This window comes from Peromyscus maniculatus, chromosome 7, assembly GCF_049852395.1.
Source record: "Peromyscus maniculatus bairdii isolate BWxNUB_F1_BW_parent chromosome 7, HU_Pman_BW_mat_3.1, whole genome shotgun sequence".
Lineage (NCBI taxonomy): Eukaryota > Metazoa > Chordata > Mammalia > Rodentia > Cricetidae > Peromyscus > Peromyscus maniculatus.
Genome location: NC_134858.1, coordinates 76,815,660 through 76,834,114, shown reverse-complemented (window position 1 = coordinate 76,834,114; position 18,455 = coordinate 76,815,660). Strand labels below are relative to the sequence as shown.

General features: G+C 41.1%; 1 long non-coding RNA gene across 1 annotated transcript in view; it reads left to right on the top strand.

The window, feature by feature from the left end:
* Window positions 1–7,624, top strand: part of LOC121830909 (uncharacterized) — a 73,454-nt gene extending 65,830 nt beyond the window's left edge. The window contains exon 9 of the long non-coding RNA XR_013052836.1: window positions 1,149–7,624. This is a non-coding gene — a long non-coding RNA (uncharacterized LOC121830909). The remainder of the gene's footprint in view (window positions 1–1,148) is intronic.
* The last annotated feature ends 10,831 nt before the right edge of the window (window positions 7,625–18,455 follow it).

Sequence of the window (18,455 nt, the reverse complement as noted above, 5' to 3'; positions counted from 1 at the left end):
ATGCACTTCTCTTAGTTACTTTTCTATTGCCGTGATATGACACCATGACCAAAGCAACTTATAGAAGAAAGGGTTTATTGTGGGCTTACAGTTTCAGAGGGTGAGTCTATGGCCATCATGGCACAGAGCACTGCTGTGGGATGGTCTTTCTGTACGTTGTGAATATGTGTTGCTACTATTGCTTAGTAAAGAAGCTGTTTTGGCCTGTGGCAACACAGGATATAGCCAGGCAGGAAATCCAAGAGAGAAACAGGAAGAAGAAAGGCAGAGTCAGGGAGATGCTGGGAGCTGCCAGGGGAACAAGATATAATGGAACACAGGTAAAGCCACGAGACAAGTGATGATGCACAGATTAGTAGAAATGGGTTAATTTAAGATGAAATAGCTAGCTAACAATAAGCCAGAGCCATAGACCAAACAGTTTGTAATTAATATTAAGCTTCTGAATGATTATAAGCTGCTACAGGCCAGGTGGGACACAGAAAAATGTCTGGTTACAGAGCACAGCAGCTGTCAGGCAGACAAGGTGCTGGAGCAGTAGCTGAGCACTCATGTCTTTGCACAAGAACGACAGAGAGAGAGAGGGAGGGAGGGAGGGAGGGAGGGAGGGAGGGAGGGAGGGAGGGAGGGAGGGAGGGAGGGAGGGAGGGATGGGAAGGAGGAAGGGAGAGAGAGAGAGAGAGAGAGAGAGAGAGAGAGAGAGAGAGAGAGAGAGAGAGAGAGAGACTGGAAACAGGGGACTGGTGTGGTCTTTTGAAGCCTCAAAGCCTGACCCCTATGATATACCTCCTCCAACAAGGCCACACCTCCTAATTTTTCCCAAACAATTCCTACTGCAGAGCAGGTATTCAAATATGTGAGCCTATGTAGGCCATTCTCATTCAGTCCACCGCAGAATGTACATGTCAGGCTCATGGAGGCCAGAGCGACCAGATCTCTCTAGAGCTTGAGTTGCAGGTGACTGTGGTCAGCTGACGTGGATGCTGGGACCCAAACTCACATCTTCGAAAGCACTAGGTACTCATAACCATTGAGCCATTTCTTCAGCTCTCACATTATTATCTCTTAGTAACAACTGTATCACAATGACTTCTTGTGTAATTTTGTACATGCAACTAAATCATTTCCTTTGTTTTTCTGCTTTTCAGCTTCCATCTCCTAAAGAATACTTTGTTCTGGAGTGAAATGTTTGAGCCAATCCCAAATGATTTACCAGAATAATACTTCCAAACATATAGGAGCATGTAGGGAAATTCTTTACTTTCTCTAGCCTGTGATTAAGTCTGGACTAATTAGATTAATGGGGTAGAGACAATGTAGTAATTATCTGTTTAAGCCATAGAGAAAACTGAAGAGGACATTTTAGGAAAGTCAGAACCCAAACATCCAGTTTGACTAGGCATTCTTTCATTCCAAAAGTGCATTAACCACACTATTGCCAAGCCCCCCACCCCCACCCCGCTCTCCTTTTTGTTTTGTTACCAGGACAAAAACATTTAAAAAAAACTTGACAGCCTCAGGGTAGGAGGATGAAAGTCAACTTGCCATCTTGGTCATTTGCATGTTTCTGTGCATCTCTCTCTCTTTCCATTGAAATCTCTGTCACCTTGTCTATGAAAACGACACATCTGTGTCACGGGGTGACTTTGAGGGAGCAAAGTAACTATGAAGTACAATAGAGATTGTGAGATAACCACACCAAACCACGTTTCCCTCTTGAACACATGAGGTAGCTCATTTTCTAATCACAGGGACAACTCTGGCCACTGCAATAGAGGTGGGAGTGACTGGGCCTCTATCAGCCTGGCTTTCAAAACTACCTGTGTAATTGTGGAGGTGGTCTTCTCTCACCATCCTCCTCGGCTTGTGTGGTCCAGGAGGCTTAGTGAGAAGGTGAATTCCTTCACCCGTTTCTCCAGTATGGTCTGTAGAAAACTCTAGCCTTCCTCTTCTCTGAAGCCCCCGAGAACTGCTCACTATTTCAAGGAGACAAGAAACTCTTGCTTCAGCAACAGAAATGTGGAGAGAGAGTGTGTACCAACAGCAAGCACTCTCTCTTCTAGTACAGGGATCACAATGACCCTCCATTGGGAAGGAGGAAGGACATCATGCTTTAAAATGGACAAGTCCATTGCAAGGCAGGGATTCACAGAATGCTCATGCTTTAAGATTGCTTCTTTAAAATCATGTGCCCCTCCGTGTGTGTGTGTGTGTGTGTGTGTGTGTGTGTGTGTGTGTGTGTGTGTGTGTGTGTGTGAATGCAGGTGTTCTCAGAGGCCAGAGGTGCTGGATCACCTGGAATTGGAGTTCTGGGTGATTGTATGCCACCTGACATGGGTTCTAGAAATTGAACATGTGTTCTCGGGAAGAGAACGGCAATGCCAAGAGCCTGGTTAGGAAGCCGTGGTCTGGTCCAGAGAGAAGGGCAAGGCCTGCAGTGAGACAACAGCAATGGGTAGAGGGAAATGGAGCACTTAGGGTCAGGGGAGGCTATGGGAAGTGTCACCCACCCCTGCCATAACAAGGGTCTCTCACCCACCACGGCTGAAGAGGCTCCTTCTCCATCACCGCTTTCACAGCCTCTCCTCTGGCTCTGCCTTGAACTCTGCCTCAGGTGAATACATAGAAGTTTAATCTCAAGAAGGGATTTCTAGACCATTGAATAAGGGTTAAAAGAGCTGTCTCACTTTCTCAGGTAATTAACACCACTAGAGATTACATGGGGGGATGGTATTCTTACACTGTACTGGCTCCAGTTCTCAATTCCAAAGTTGAGAGAGTTATTAAGAAATGAACCAGAAAGGGAGAGAGCAAGTAAGTGAGAGAGAAAGAGCCTGTGTGAGTCTGAACAGTTTTGCATTTCTCTGCACGGACTCCACCGGTTTCTCTCTTCACTCACCCCTCCTCTATTTACCTCATTCACCATGGGTATCTTAAAAACAGCAGCAAAGAGACCCGGGGGACACACAGTACTATAAGCTGTAATTATGGTGACTTATTTTTTTAAGAGTTTAAAAGTGCATCTTTATGGCCTTTTGTAGCCACAGTAACTTTTATATGCTTGACTGACATAAACCATGAATTGGCATAAAACATTTCCTCAAACTGTACAAGCATGGAGATTTCAGCTGCCCTGCTCTCCCCTGCTCTCCCCTCCTCCCACTGAAGTCCCTCCTCATTTGTTTAGTAATGCTGATTAGCTGTAGTGCAGAGAAGGTGGCTAGTGACCCTGGAACAGTCTTCTGGTTACTGTAAAAGCTGCAATGAACTCAAGGGAAGGGTCAGTGATTCATGACTGCACATGTACCAGGACCTCGGAAGGCCCTGTACTTAAAGATCACTTAGAGGTCAGATTTCCTGCTTCCTTATGTGGGGGTTTGCATCTTCCTTTGTTGACTTATGATATATTTTTTAAAGTAAAAGGCATTGGCTTTTCCTTTCAAATAGAAGAGGTATTTTCATACCATAGATGTACATACTTCCAATGTTTCGTAGAGCAAATATCTTATAGGGATAAGCCAGAGTCAACTTTCCTGAGAGTTTTGACCAGAAACCTAAATATTGGCTAAGGGCTTCAGAACAAGATCCTCATCTTTATAAAACCGACTTTCTAACCAGAGTCCATGAGTTACATGTACATAGAGGAAAACAGTTTTTGCTTCTTCTAAAAAGATGGATCTTCTACACCAAATAATCAAAACTTACACTCAACTATGTTTGTATTTTTCATAGAGATGGCTTTATTGAATTGTCAAACTAAACTGACAAATAATGATTGACTATTGATATTACCATATTGCTCTGGAGTGTTTAAAAGAAGTTTGGCTACCTTTAGTAGAGCCTTCTGTTTGCTAAGAGTTGAAAAAATCCTGAGTTGAAAAAGAGAAAGTTCTCTGTAACCATATATTAAATGAGTGATTCATACTTCAGTTATTTCTCTCCTTGTAATAAGGGATTTCTCTGATGAGCATCTCAAACACTCCCTTCATTTTTTACTGAACACATTGTGCAAATGCTTATGGAAAGCAGTCATTAGTTTGCTGTTCTTCAGGTTTTCCTGAACTGGACATCTATTTTCAGTCACTGTGTGGAGTGACTAACAACTCTTCCCTGGATGACTGAGAAAGCAAAGTGGCCTAGATACTTACTTTACCTCCCCATTTTCCCACAAGTAGACCAGGAATTGTTGCCAAGTATTTGCTAAATGATTACACAGTGAAAGTTGCATACTACATTGAGGCTATGGTTAATTCGACCTGAGGATACATTTAGAGGTTTAGTCTCCCCCAATAAAAAAAAAAATCCAGGATTCCAGGGCCCACATTGCCAGGACTTACCAGACTCTAAAAGGAACAATTCCAAGTCCAAGCATAGCCAGGAAAGTGAACAAACAGCACGTCATTCTTTCCATTGAGTCCTGAAGTCTTACTAGTTGGATGACCAGAAAAACTCATGTTTGCATAGATTGGGATAGGTCAGTTCATTTCCACAAAGAAAGGAACCTGTGAGGATGATAAGCCACTCTGTGCCTCCCATTACCAGTGTTTTGCTACTGGAAAAAAAGGGGGGAACAGATTGAAACAGAGAGAGAGAGAGAGAGAGAGAGAGAGAGAGAGAGAGAGAGAGAGAGAGAGAGAGAGAGAGAGAAGAGAAGGAGGAGGAGGAGGAGGAGGAGGAGGAGGAGGAGGAGGAGGAGGAGGAGGAGGAAACATAGTCTCATTAATTCCTCATTTGGCCAGTTAGTTTTTGAGATTAGCAATGATAATTATGTTTCCTCCTCTCATTTGTCCCTCTTTCCTTTTATTCATAAAATTAACCAACTCCATGTGTCATTTCTTCAGAGAAGAGCTGAGGGCAGAAGATGCCAGGAATGTTGTAGCCTTACGTCTTAAAGCTCAATTCATTTTAGAAAATAGTCTTTCAATTACAGTTTCAAAAGGATGTAGGGGTGAAAAATTCTTCCTTCACATTAAATAGCAATAAAACATTCCCCAAACACATGGAATCCTCAGAGTGAACAAAGAGAGTAGGTCTGTGACTCCCTAGCAAGGGGAGATCATGGCTTTCTTGTGGGGCAGTAATCACAAGAGGAAGAATAGCTGGGGAATATCTGGGATGGCACAGCTGCAGCGCTCATAACCATGCCAAAGATGACTGCATACCCACTTAGCACAGAGACAGAGTGCTGCTGTGGTCCAGGTGTCAACATTGGCTTGCATTTGGGGAATATAGGAAATCAGACATACCAACAAGAGCAAAAAGACCTGTGGTCCAAATTGCCCTCAACATTTCCAAGAAATTGAAAGGCTTTGAGGTTCCGACATAAATGGATTCATTAACAAATAGATTCCAATTCACAACAACCCAGACAGTGAAGGTGGAGGCTCTTTTTTTTTTCTAGAAATGAAGTTAAATTTCTGGCATACATGAATTTAAAGAACGATATTCAAGGTTTCACTCACAATAGTCTGGTATTGTAGACATTATGCCTATTTTGTAGGCTGGGAACCTGAGTGAGAAGCTGAGTCACTTATATAAAGTGGTGATCTGGGATTCTAATTCAGGGAAAAGAATTCAGAGGCTGGCAGTGTGCTGATTAGAGGAGACAAGCGACATTCTTCCCAGTCATTAGTGTGGCCTTCAGTGTTCACAGCTGGGTAATACTACCGATGATGTTTTTGCCCAGCATCCTGCAAAGTACCTTCTAGCATTCTGAAAGCTAGCCAGCAGAGAGGACGCTTCCAGCTCAGGTCATTGATTTTTCCGTCTCCTACAACCAAAGGGCATGGTGCCTCCAGCAATAGGGTCTTATCATGCAGTTTTGGGTGAACAAATATCTTAGTCAGTATTTTATTTCTCTGAAGAGACACCATGACCATGGCAGCTCTTATAAAAAGAAAGTATTTCATTGGGGCTTGCTTACAGTTTCAGAGATTTAGTCCATTCTCTCATGGCGAGGAAGATGGTGGCCTGCAAGCAGACATGGTAGCTGAGAGTTCTACAGCTGGATGTGAAGGCAATAGGAAGGAAGAGAGAGCCACTGGGCCTGGTTTAAACTTTTGAAAACCAAAGTCCACCTCCAGTGACACCCTTCCTTCAACAAAGTTACAGATACTCTAAAGGCTACCTCTCCTAATGCCTCTCAAGTGGTGCCGCTCCCTAATGACAACACATTTAAATACACGAGTCAATGTGAGTCATTCCTATTCAAACCACCACAACCACTAAGAGCAATAGCAATAGCTTATATTGTTTGAGATGTTTTGGGGGCTTCTCTGACCAACAACACAGAAGGAGGTATCCCATACCTGGCACTGGGATTTTTATTTGATAACCTATGACATCTGGGAGGACCTTCTTCCATCCCTGGAGGGTACCTCTGCTTAAATTCTTTTTCTTTCTTTGAGACAAGGTCACACAGCGTAACCATGGTTGTCCTATAACTTGCTATATAAACTGAGATGGCCTCCAACTCACAAACATGCACTGCTTGTGCCTTCTGGGAATTGTGATCAAAGTTGTACACCACTGTGCCCAGCTAAAACTGGTGACTGGGGAGATCACAGGCCTTAAAGGGGAACACATTACTATCATTTTGCTAAATGAACAACTAGTCAAACTGCCTTCTAAATACTCGTGTTTATATTCATAGATTAGTTTTTTCCTCAACCTATGTCAGAGAAGCTTCTGTTACAGCAGGCAGCAATTAATTCAGATAATAATAACTGGTTGAAGTGCTGAGAAGAAGGGATTATGTGTATCATCTCCAAAAGTTCAGAGAAAATCATAAAAAGGGGCACAGAAAAAATGGAACAGCCAGAAGGTAAGGAGATGTGATACAGAACAACTTCTTCTAGATACAACATGGCCATCAAATTCATGAATTCACTGCACCTGAGATTACCTACACAAGACTCACACATGATTGAGCCATCAACATTTCGTCATGGAAGAATGAAAGGCTCATAAGGTCCTACACCTCCCAGAGGAACTATTGATAATTAATGGTGGATGGAGAAAAAATGACACTTTTTTCAATGGTGTAGCTGCTGATAAGTTCCTCTGTTCTGGTGAACAATCTTTTACCCATCCTCATGCAAGCAACCATAATTAAACTTAGTAGGCCATCCCTAACTAAACGTAGTAGGCCATACACAATGAATCCATGAAAGCATGAAGGAGACTTGTTATAAATAAGAAGTGTTTCAGAGGAATGAGAAAGGGTGATGGGTGGTAAAAATAATTAAAACTCATTGTATACTTGCGCACAAATATTAAAATGAGACTTTTTTTTAGAGGGAGAGTAAAAAGAAGAAAAGACCAAATGGAACAGCAAATATTTTGAAAAGAAGATGATGTAGTAGAAATAAAAGAGTTCAGTTCCTAAAAGGTGGTAAAAAAAAATAAAGAGTGGGATGAAAATGTCCAACAATCAGAAACTATGGGAATATGTTAGCCCTAATAAATCCAGGAACCATGTAGCAGGTGTTCTAGAAGACAAGGTCATAGTCTTCTCTGAAATAGTCACTAAGAATCTAGTTGCTTAGATTCTTAGATAGATAGATAGATAGATAGATAGATAGATAGATACATACATACATACATACATACATACATACATACATACATACATGTATACATGCATGCATACATACATACATACATACATACATACATACATACATAGAGATGGATAGCCACAAGTTGACAGGGAGCTACCTGCAGACCTATTTATTTGACTTAAAATAATTAGATTTTTAATGATGCTACAACCCAAAGCACATTGATAGTAGTAAGAAAGGAAACAGATTTTCTAGAGTATGGGAAAGAAAATGGCGACTTACTAGGTTTGTAGCAAGATAGTTCTTTAATACATTGATGGGACTCCACTTACCTTAGTAAGAAAAGGAGAAAAGCACCTCCAATCTAGAGGGCAGAACAGGAAAGGAATGGGAGAGGGGAAGAGAGGAGAGGAAAGGGCAGGGAATAGACAAAGAGTTGGGGGAATGCTGTAGGGAGGGAAAGCACTTTCCATCACGAAATTATTCAGAGGTTCATGGCCTCTTAACTCCTTGTCCCCACATATAATTGATAACCTTAGCAGTGATTTTGGGGGGGGGGGAAATGAACTATGCTTAATGAACACTATATAAATGCTAATAATTCTCATGGGTAACTGTGACTGTGTGAATTTGTAAAACAGAAATTTCATAAGGCAATTTCACAAGAACTTAAAAAGCTGCTCATATTCTCTACCTCAGAAATTAATTTCTTGGAATTTATCTTAGATTTGCAAAAGTTGGCATGGTATCATTTATAAATTGAAACTTGGCACTTACATACTATAAATTCAGTGATCAAAGTGTGTTATACACACATATGAAAATGTTACCGTGTGAAGTCCTAGGTTCAATACCCAGCACCAGAAAAAAAAATGGGCTTAGGGGTAGAATGTTTGCCTAGCAAGTCTAGACTCTTAGACTTAATCCAAGGACTGGGAAGAAAAAAAAACAGAAAGAAAGAGGAGGAAGGAAGAAGGGAGGAAGGAGTGAATTATAATGAAACTTATTGATTTGTACAATTGATTATGATGATAAAGGCAGTACATAGTTTGGGCCCCTGATATTCACGCCTTTAATCCAGCACTCAGCAGAGCCAGGCAGATGCAGGTATAGCTCTGTAATTTAGAGGCCAGGTGGGGCTACTCGATGATACACTATATTGTGTGTGTGTATGTGTGTGTGTGTGTGTGTGTGTGTGTGTGTGTGTGTGTGTGTGTGTGTGTGTGTGTGTGTAAAGTATGTTTCTGGAAGAGAAGGAAGAGGTGTCAACACAGTGTTTGCTAGAATCCCTGGGGAATATACTGGGAAGAGTTGATAAGCAATAATCCTATGAAGTGGGTGATGGTGGGGAAATGCTAATTTCAGTAGCAAAAAAGAAAAGGAAACTTCAGAAAGAGAAGCAGAGATAGTCCAGAGTCAATTTGGAGTGCTCAGCTTCAACTGTGGAGTGCTCTGCTTCCAGCGTACGATGAATACACAGGCACAGGTTTAGAACCACAGTTTAAGAATTTTCAGGAAATTCGCATTATATATATTTCATATTTATGTGTTATATATGAATTATTTGTATTGTCTTTAGACCCTCCCAATCTCTTCCAAGATCCAATCCCATTCCATTCCATACCCACCCGCTCTGTGTCCTTATTAAAAAGAAAATCAAAACAAGGCCTACTGCACTGTCTCCTTCGTGCTGCCCGCACACTCTTAGGCATGGAGCCATCCACTGCAGCTTCTAGACCCACCAGGGTCCACACTGTTACTTAAAGTGAATCCTTTCTTTCTCTCCTGGCAGCCATTAGTTACTAATGGCTCCTCAGCTAAGTATTGCACTTCACGCCTACTCACCCCTCCGTGCTGGGATTGTTTGGTTTGGATTTCCTCAGGTCTTGTGCATGTTGTCACAACCACTATGAGTTCACAAATTTATATATGCACCTGTCCTATTGTGCCTGATACACAGTTTCCTTGTAGTTTTCCACCACCTCTGTCTCTTGTTCTTTCTTTTCCATCTTCTACAATGATTCCTGAGCCTCTCCTGGAGAAGGGTGTGATAGAGATGTCCCACTTTGAACTGAGAACTCCACGGTACCTTATTCTCTTGACCTTGACCAGCCAAGGTTCCCAGTAAGGGCTGTTCCTGGTGCCAAGTTGATCACAGTTACCTAGCCATCCACTGATGGACATCTAGGTGGTTTCCATTTCCTGACAATTGTGAATAAAGCAGGAATAAATAAGAATGGACACATGTATTCAGAATAGAATGTCGTCTTCTGGATATGTGCCAAGAATTACATAGCTGGATCATGTGGTAGATTTATTTCTAACTTTTTGGGGGAACCTTCATACTGATATTCAGTTTTTTGAGGTCTCACTTGTCAATTGTTGACTTTAATTCCTGGGCAAATGAAATCCTATTCAGGACATCCTTTCCCATACCTATATCTTTAGGTACCACCCTTTCCTTCCTTCTCTTCCTCTCTCTCCTTCCTTTTTTCTGCATATGAAATACTGATTTTCCCAGTGCCAATTTTTTAAAGAGACTTTTCTTCATTTTGTGATATTGGTGCACTGATTGAGATTCATTGCCTACTGTCCATGGGCAAACACCAAATAGTATCATTTATATATAAAATCTTAAAAAAAGAAAATACTAAATTGAGCACAGTCAGCAGACATGATGGTCCATGCCTGCAGTTCCAGTCCAATGGAGGCTGAATGAGGGTAGTAGAATGGAGGCTAGTCACCATCTGTGTCAACCAATAAACACTGTGCTACATACTTAAAATTTCTGAAAAATAATAAATCTTAACTATTTCATTATTAATGATTATATTAATTATGACTTTGTGAAATGGTAAATGTATTAATTAGTTTCACTATTATAATTATTTCATAGAGTTTATAAACATCAAAACATGTGTTATAACTGGAATTCATCTGATTTTATTAAAAAGAAGAAAAATTTAAGGTTGTTTATTCTCTAAAGGCTATTTAAATCTTTGAAAGGTTTGCTAAAAGGCAAATTTTAAATATAATCTTGTTTAATTATATGTATGACAAATAGCTACTAAAATCATAGAAAATTATAAATCTAGAATGAGTCTCACTTTGCATGCTTTGTGACAATCTTTAATCTTTATTATTCTCTAAAAAATTGGAGCCTTGGGAGTCTGGATGAATCATTTTCATAAAGTGTCCACAAGAAAACATACAAGGGTTTCTAACATGCAATAATCCAAAGGCCTCACCCCTCCATGGAGAGACTGAGCAAGAAGTATGTATTGAAAGTTAGAACAAATGTGTCAGGGATCACAGAGCTGAGGCACACATTAACTAGCCATTAGCTTTGATATAAGATAACATCTATGCTGTGAAGTTGTCTGTCTAGATGTAATTTCTTTTATTTATTTATTTTTAGAATTTCACAAATGGGTTTATCTACATCATTTTACCCTTCCCTTCTCTTTTGAACTCCTCTTGTATCCTCCCCAACTCCCTCATAAACTCATGACCTCTTCTTCACACACACTACTGAGTCTATTTAATGTTATTCTCTCTCCCCCCCTCTCTCACACACACACACACTACTGCGTTTATTTAATGTTGCTGTTTATTATTAATGTTGTAATGTTTATTGCATGTGCTTAGGGCTGACCCCTTGAGACTGAATAACTTATCAGGGGACTTGCTCCTAGAGAAAATTGATTCTCCTATTTTCAGAAGCTATTGATTGTCAATAGCTCTTCATCCAGGGATGGGGACTGGTGAAGTGTCTCCTATCCATTTTGACATGTCAACTGGTATTGACATTATGCATGTATTTTGAGGAAGCAATATTATTGACATTTGGTGTTTTCAACATCTTTGCCATGTCTAGAATTCACTGTCTAGTCCTCTGGTTCTTACACCCTTTCTACCCACTCTTCTGCAATGTTACCTGAGCCTCAAATGTGGAGATTGTGTTATAGATATACTAGTTTTGTCTGGGCACTACAAGGTCATTTATTCTTTGCACTTTGACTAGTTGTGGAACTCTGTGGTATCTTCTTCCTGTGGCAAAAAGAATTTTCTTTGATGAGAATTGAAAAATACACCTATCTGTAGGTTTAAGGATATATATTTAGAATAGATCTAGAAATTATACTGGTTTAGGAAAATGGTAACAGTAGGTTCTCTGGGATCTATGCCTCTCCAGACAAGAGTAGTTGGCTAGATTTATTATACCAGGCATGAATCCCCTTCTATTGAGTAAGCCGAAAGTTTGATTAGAAAATTACTGGTTACCCCCAAGATGTAGGCACCACTATTGCTCCACTGGGGATATCTTGATGGGCCAGCTGTTGCTGTGAAACTTTGCAGCTGGGTAGGACTATTAATTGCTCTTCTTCTTTGTCAGCTTGCATATCACTTTCTGATATTACAAGAGTTAACTTCTTAATCTAATAAACATATCAAATAAGAATACAGGTCACTTGTTGTCTTCTTATATTACCTACCACTCTTGAGGGTATGATGATGATACTGAATGGAAGGATTTTGGGACATGAAAACAGTAGAAATGAAACCAAGCTATATTTGACAAACAAGACAAATGAAACTTTATTGAGACATCAGCCCAAGCAGGCTAACATTGAATCCAGCTGAAGGGAGATGCAGTGATGCAGATGGAGATTAGCTCCTGCTTGGTGACCAAAAGGAATACAATAAGCTTGTTTTGCTTTGGGGGCAGGCTAAATTTTAGTGATTGCTCATTAGCCATGGGCAAGGTTTCAAAAAATGCTCTTCTTGTGCACAAGCATCACAGCTTTGTACTTGGTGGTCTAGCAGGCAGTGAACTCCATCAGAAACTTTGAGTTATAGCAGGCCTCATGAACTGGCACTAACATCTTGGTCTTAAGGCAGTGCTGATGGACAATAGCAGAGTAGAAGCATGTTGTTACGTACTGAAAGTTGTCAGCTCCAACATACAGTAGTCTTGGATAGATAGAACATTTTCCAAATGATTGGCATGCCCACATGCAGACTGCATAGAATGTGACTTGAATGTTTTGAGACAGGACAAAGAAGAGATACAATGTGAAGATGCAGATGCCAAGTCTTTTATTTTATTTTATTTTAGTCATATATCAAGCTCTAGCAAAGAGTGATTTTAGCAAACAAAGCTTTCCCATTTATGCAAAGCATCCTGAGCAATTATTATAACAAAACACACATCAGAAGTGTTACCTTACAGCAAAGCAATTGGCCAGCTAGCATATTGCTCAATTTTGTGAACTCCCAAGTTAGGGATTTTGAAGTTAATAAAGAGCCAGTGAATCTGGAGGGCTAATTTGGCTTTTTCTTTGGTAATAACCTTGCCCCTATTTTTTGTTTGGCCTTTGCATAGACACCTTTAATGTAGCTAGTTTTAGCTTAGATTTATCATAGGAGCTCCTAATCTGTAAACATTTTGGCCCTGTGGCCCAATCTGGTAGTTTATGGCAATGCTTCTGAGAGAGTTTGAGATGGAGTTGAAAGTAAACACTTGTCATGCTTTTAAGGCTCAGAGTTTATCTGCCCTTTGTGTCGCCTTGTGGTGCTCCCTACCTATTTTAGTTCTACACTTTGTAGCACAAGCTGACCCTCCCACTGTAGTGTGATTCCCTGAGAGTGTTCCTTTGTTATTGTTGTAGTTCTCTATGCTGGGAGTCATGGAAATAAAGCTGTGAAGTAGCACATTCAGTGGCCCAGGATCTGAATATTCCACCAGTTATTTTAAAAGGGAGGAGGTTTGCATTTAAAGTATCAACTTAAGTTCTCTACACCACAGGAGTTGTATGAGTTGTTGAACCTACTCATGTGCCACTCTTTGATGCTTTGTTTTCTTTTTACAAAACAGCACATACTAATTATACAGAACAAATTATTTCATTTTGATATTTTATATGTGCATATAATGTGCATACACTTGCATGTGTTGATGATATCTATCTCCATTACTCTCTCTTTCCTCCATCCCTTGATTACTTTCTTCTTATCTATTAATATCCTTCAACTTTCATGCAGTCATTTTTCTTTTGATTCAACACATAAGGAAAAACATGTAATAGAACTCCTTCATTCCTTTATTAAATTTTTATTGTTGTGTATTAACTGTGCCAAATCGGGGATTTTATTATGACATTTCAATACATGAATGTAATATTATTTGATGTTATCTATTCCTAATTACCCTCTTATTCTCTGCCTCCTTCCCTTTTTATTGTTCCCCTCCTTTATCACTAATACCCTCTAGTGTCATGTCCTCCCTGATCCTATCTCCCACACATGAAAGACATCACAGAATTCCTGCCTATCATTCTGAGTCTGGCTTAGCTCATTTAATGTTATGATGTCCAGTTCCATCTGCTTTTCCATACATGGTAAGATTTTGTTCTCCTATGGCTGAATTAAATTCCATTGTGTGTATCTGCTGTCTTTCCTTTGGCCACTCATCCCTTGGGTGCCCAGGTTGAAAATGCAACTTAGGAATCTATTGGGAATTATTGGTGAAATTATTAAGGCCACTCCACATAGTTAAAAGGAGATTTATTTAATGGTATTAACTTACAAATGAAGGAATAGGTAGGTTGAGGGTTCTGGGAAAGACGTAGCAGTAGTCAGGCGATGTTCTCTGGAGAACTCTCCTTCTATAGAATGGTAGTTTTTGAGGAAATTCCTTACTAATTTCTATAATAGCTAAATTAATTTATATTGTCACCAATAGTGTATGAGTATCCCTTCCCCCTATAGTCTCACCATTATCATTTTAATTGTGCAGGTGTGTGTGTGTGTGTGTGTGTGTGTGTGTGTGTGTGTGTGTGTATGTGTTCTGCCTGTGTACAGGTGCACACACCTTGTGTGTGGAGGCCAGAAGTTGACAACAGGATATCTTCCTCAACTGTTTCCACCTTATTTTTTGAGACAGGTTCTCTTCTTAAATTTGTCATTTTGGCTATCTCAACAAGCCAGTAAGGCCCCGGGATCTGCCCCTCCCGGTCCAGTGCTGGGGTTGCAAATGCATATCACCACATCTGGCTTTACAAGGTAATGGGGATCTGAACTAAGGTCCTTATGCTTGGACGGCAGGCAGTTTACCCACTAAGCAATTCTCCTACTCCCATTTTTTTTTTTAATTCTTGATAATGGACATTCTGACTGGTTAAGATAGAATCTTAAAATGGTTTATTTGCATTTCCCCGATGGATAAAGATTTTAAATGGTTTTTAAATATGTTTACTGGCCATTTTTATTTCTTCTTTTAAGAACTACCTATTCATTTCATTTGATCATTTAACTGGTCTACTTGTTATTTTGTGTTTATTTTTTTCATTTCTTTATACATTCATGATACTAAATCTCCAGTAGATGAATGTCTAGAAAAGATTTTTCTCCCATTCTGTGAGCTTTCTCTTCACTCTATCCATTATTTTCCTTTGCATTTCAGAAGCTTTTCAATTTTGTACAATCCCATTTACCAATTTTTGCTATTATTCCTGAGCTATCGTACTTCTATTCATGAAGTCGTGGCTTATACTTAGATCTTGAAAGACATTGCTTTAATTTGAACTGATATTTGTATAGGGTGAGATAGGAATCCAGCTTCTTTCTTTCTTCTACATGTAATATACAGTTTTCTCAGCAGCATTTGTTAAAGAATCTGTCTTTCCTCCCGTGTATGTTTCTGGAACTTTTGTGGAAAATAAGCTGACTATAATTATGTGGGTTTATTTTGTGGTGTTCTATTCTATACCACTGTTCTATGTATGAGTTTTTATACCAATACATGCCATTGTTGTTGTTATGATTGTTTAATATTAATGGTAATGTAATACCTCCAATACTACTCTTTTTGCTCAAGATTGCTTTGACTACTTGGAGTCTTTTATGCTTCCATATGATTTGGGGGGTGTTATTACAGGTTTACATGACATTAAAAAAACTTTTTATTGATTCTGTGTGGATTTCACATTATGCATCCCAATCCTACTCATCTGCCCCTCCCCTTACATCTACCCTCTGCCCTTGCAATCTGCCTTCCCTGCCTACCCCCCCCCCCCAAAACCCACAAAATTTGAAATAACAACCAAAAACCAAACCAAAACAAAGAAATCTCAGCATGGAAGCTGTGATGTGGCTCAGTGAGTCACATAGTATATACCCTTTAATCCACAATCTTTACTTGAAAATATTCATTGCTTTGAGCCATTGGTCTAGTTGAAGGCCTCTGGCTTCTGCCACATTATCAATAATGGGCTCTCACTTGAATGCATATTGGATATCCTGTTGTCCTCTATCATGGAGAAACTGCATTTTGGATCTGCAGGTCAGGTTCCTACATATACTCCTGCAGTTCATAGATGAGGTGGATGTTGGGTGGCCTAACACATAGCCCTGGTTCTGGGCCTGGGTGGTAGCTGGGTTGGTCAGCCCGCCAGCTCTCTCTCATCGTCACCACCCAGGCGAGCTCTCCAGTACTGCTCTGGCTAGCTCACCCGATTGCAGCAGGTATCAAGGAGTGGGGCCAGTTCTGCTCTTGGGCCCTTGGGTCTGGCTCTCCTGCACTCACACCACTGGTACCATCTCTATTAGTTTACCCAGGCAAGGTGCAGGACCTGCTCTCCCAATTGCTACAGGGAGGATGTTGAGGGGTGAGGGGGATAGAAGTGCAGGGGAGGGGGAGGGTAGTTAGCTCTCCTGCTCTCACATCCTCAGAGGCAGATCACCTGAATCCTTGCTAACATGGTCAGCTCTACTGTGCTGCCCAGCTGGATTACAGAGCTATTTATCCCTAGTACTGCAGCCAGTGAGGGACAGGGTCAACTCTGTGCATCCTTATCCTCACTGCCTTCCATGGTAGCAGGAGCCACAGGCTTTAACACAGAATGAGGCTGCAGCAGTGCCATGGATCCAGACATGGCCCTTGGCAACAGCCCAGGCCTAGATGACACCATGCCCCCCCATGGGATGGGTGGCACTGAAGACCACTCAGCTATGCATGACCCCAGCAGAGGCACAGCCTTTGGACACAAACATGGTCCTAGGTGGCAGCCCAGACTCATGGTATCTGTGTGGCCCTTGGTGACAACATGGACCATGATATCAGCACAGACCCAGACTGCAGTCAGACCATGGACCCAGACATGGTCCTTACCAGCAGCTAAGTCTGGATGTCATTGTGGCCCTCTCTGGCATTGCAGGTCACCCATATCACCATGGCCCCAGTGGCAGTGTGGTCCCTGAATGCCAACATGTTCCTAGGTGGCAGCCCTGACCCCAGGGTGTCTGCTCGGCCTTCAATGTTAAGAGGAGTTGCAGACATCAACAGAGACCCTGGCTGTTGTAGGGACATGGACTCAGATAACACCATGGCCACAGGTGACAGCACAGGCCACCCAGATTTGTATAGTCTCAGCAGCAGCTTGACCTCAAAGACCAAAATGACATCAGGTGTTAACCCAGACTATGGGTCTCTGCACAGCCCTTGATGGCAACAAGAGCCACAAAAGTCAACACAGAGTCCAGTTGGAGGAGGGCCATGGACCCAGACATGGCCTTCAGCAGCATTCCTGGCCTGGATGTCACCATGGTCCCAGGTGGTAGTGCAGACCTTCCAGATTGTCGTGGCCCCTGTAGGGGCACATTCCTCAGACACTGACATGATTACAAGTGGTAGCCCAGACTCTGGCCATCCACAGGGCCCTCAGAGGTAACAGGAGCCACAGACATCAAGACAGACACCCTCAGATGCATCAGAGCCACAGCCTAAGACATGATCTTTGGCAGTAGCCCGTGCCCAGCTGTCACCATGGATCTGGGTGGCAAGTAGGCCATCCATATCAGCCCATTCCTTACCAACCTTGCCCCTAAGACCCACTTCTCTTCCCAGCACATGAACCATTCTGCCTCTTTCTCTCTCCCAATTTCCCACCCTGTACTTGCTCATCATAATGGTGCCCAACCTCCTGGCACCAGAGGTACCAGCTGGACTGCTGATTGATTTCTGCCCACCCAAGCCAAGAGACTACCATATGAACTTTTAGATATTTTTTCTAGGTTCATAAAGAATGCCATTGATACTTTGATGCAGATTGGATTGGGCCTTTTGACCAATTGATAGTATCAACATCCAGAACATGGATCAAATTTGTCAACTCAGCCTTATATATTCCATCACTTTTATTTCACAAATAAAGAAAATGAAAGCAAGAAAAACATGTGACTTACTTTGTCTCCAAGATTTGACATGGTTTCCTCAATTTCAGCCCAGAGTATTTATTGTCTTACTCCATTGTGTTATGCTGAAACTCAGTATTTCCAGTATTTTTATTTTCTCAATCTCTTTTACTAATTCCTTACTTGTCAACATGGTGTTATCAGCTTAAGTGTTTTAGTTTGCTTTTATGTTGCTATGATAAACACTGTGACCAACATCAACTTGGAGAGAACAGTGTTTGTTTAGTGTTACAGGTTAAAGTCTATCATTGAGGGAAGCCAAGACAAGGACTCAAGGAAGGAACGTGAAGCAGAAATCACCATAGAAGAGCATAGTTTACTGGATTAACCCTAGGTTCACAGTCAGATACCTTTCTTATATAGCTCAGGTTCTTCTGCACAGGAATGGCATCACTTGATGTGGGCTGATTCTTCCTACATCAATTAGCAATCAAGAAAGTACCCCACTGATATGCTCACAGGCCAATTGATAGAGAAAAATCTCTCAATTAAGAAGCTCACAGATAACTCTAGGCTGTCAATTTGACAGCTGAAACTAATCAGGAGACTAAGAAACACAAATCAGAGCAGACTATGAATTAGATATAAAAGTAGTCTAATTTATAGAACTGTAATGAAACATTTTATTAATAAAAAGTT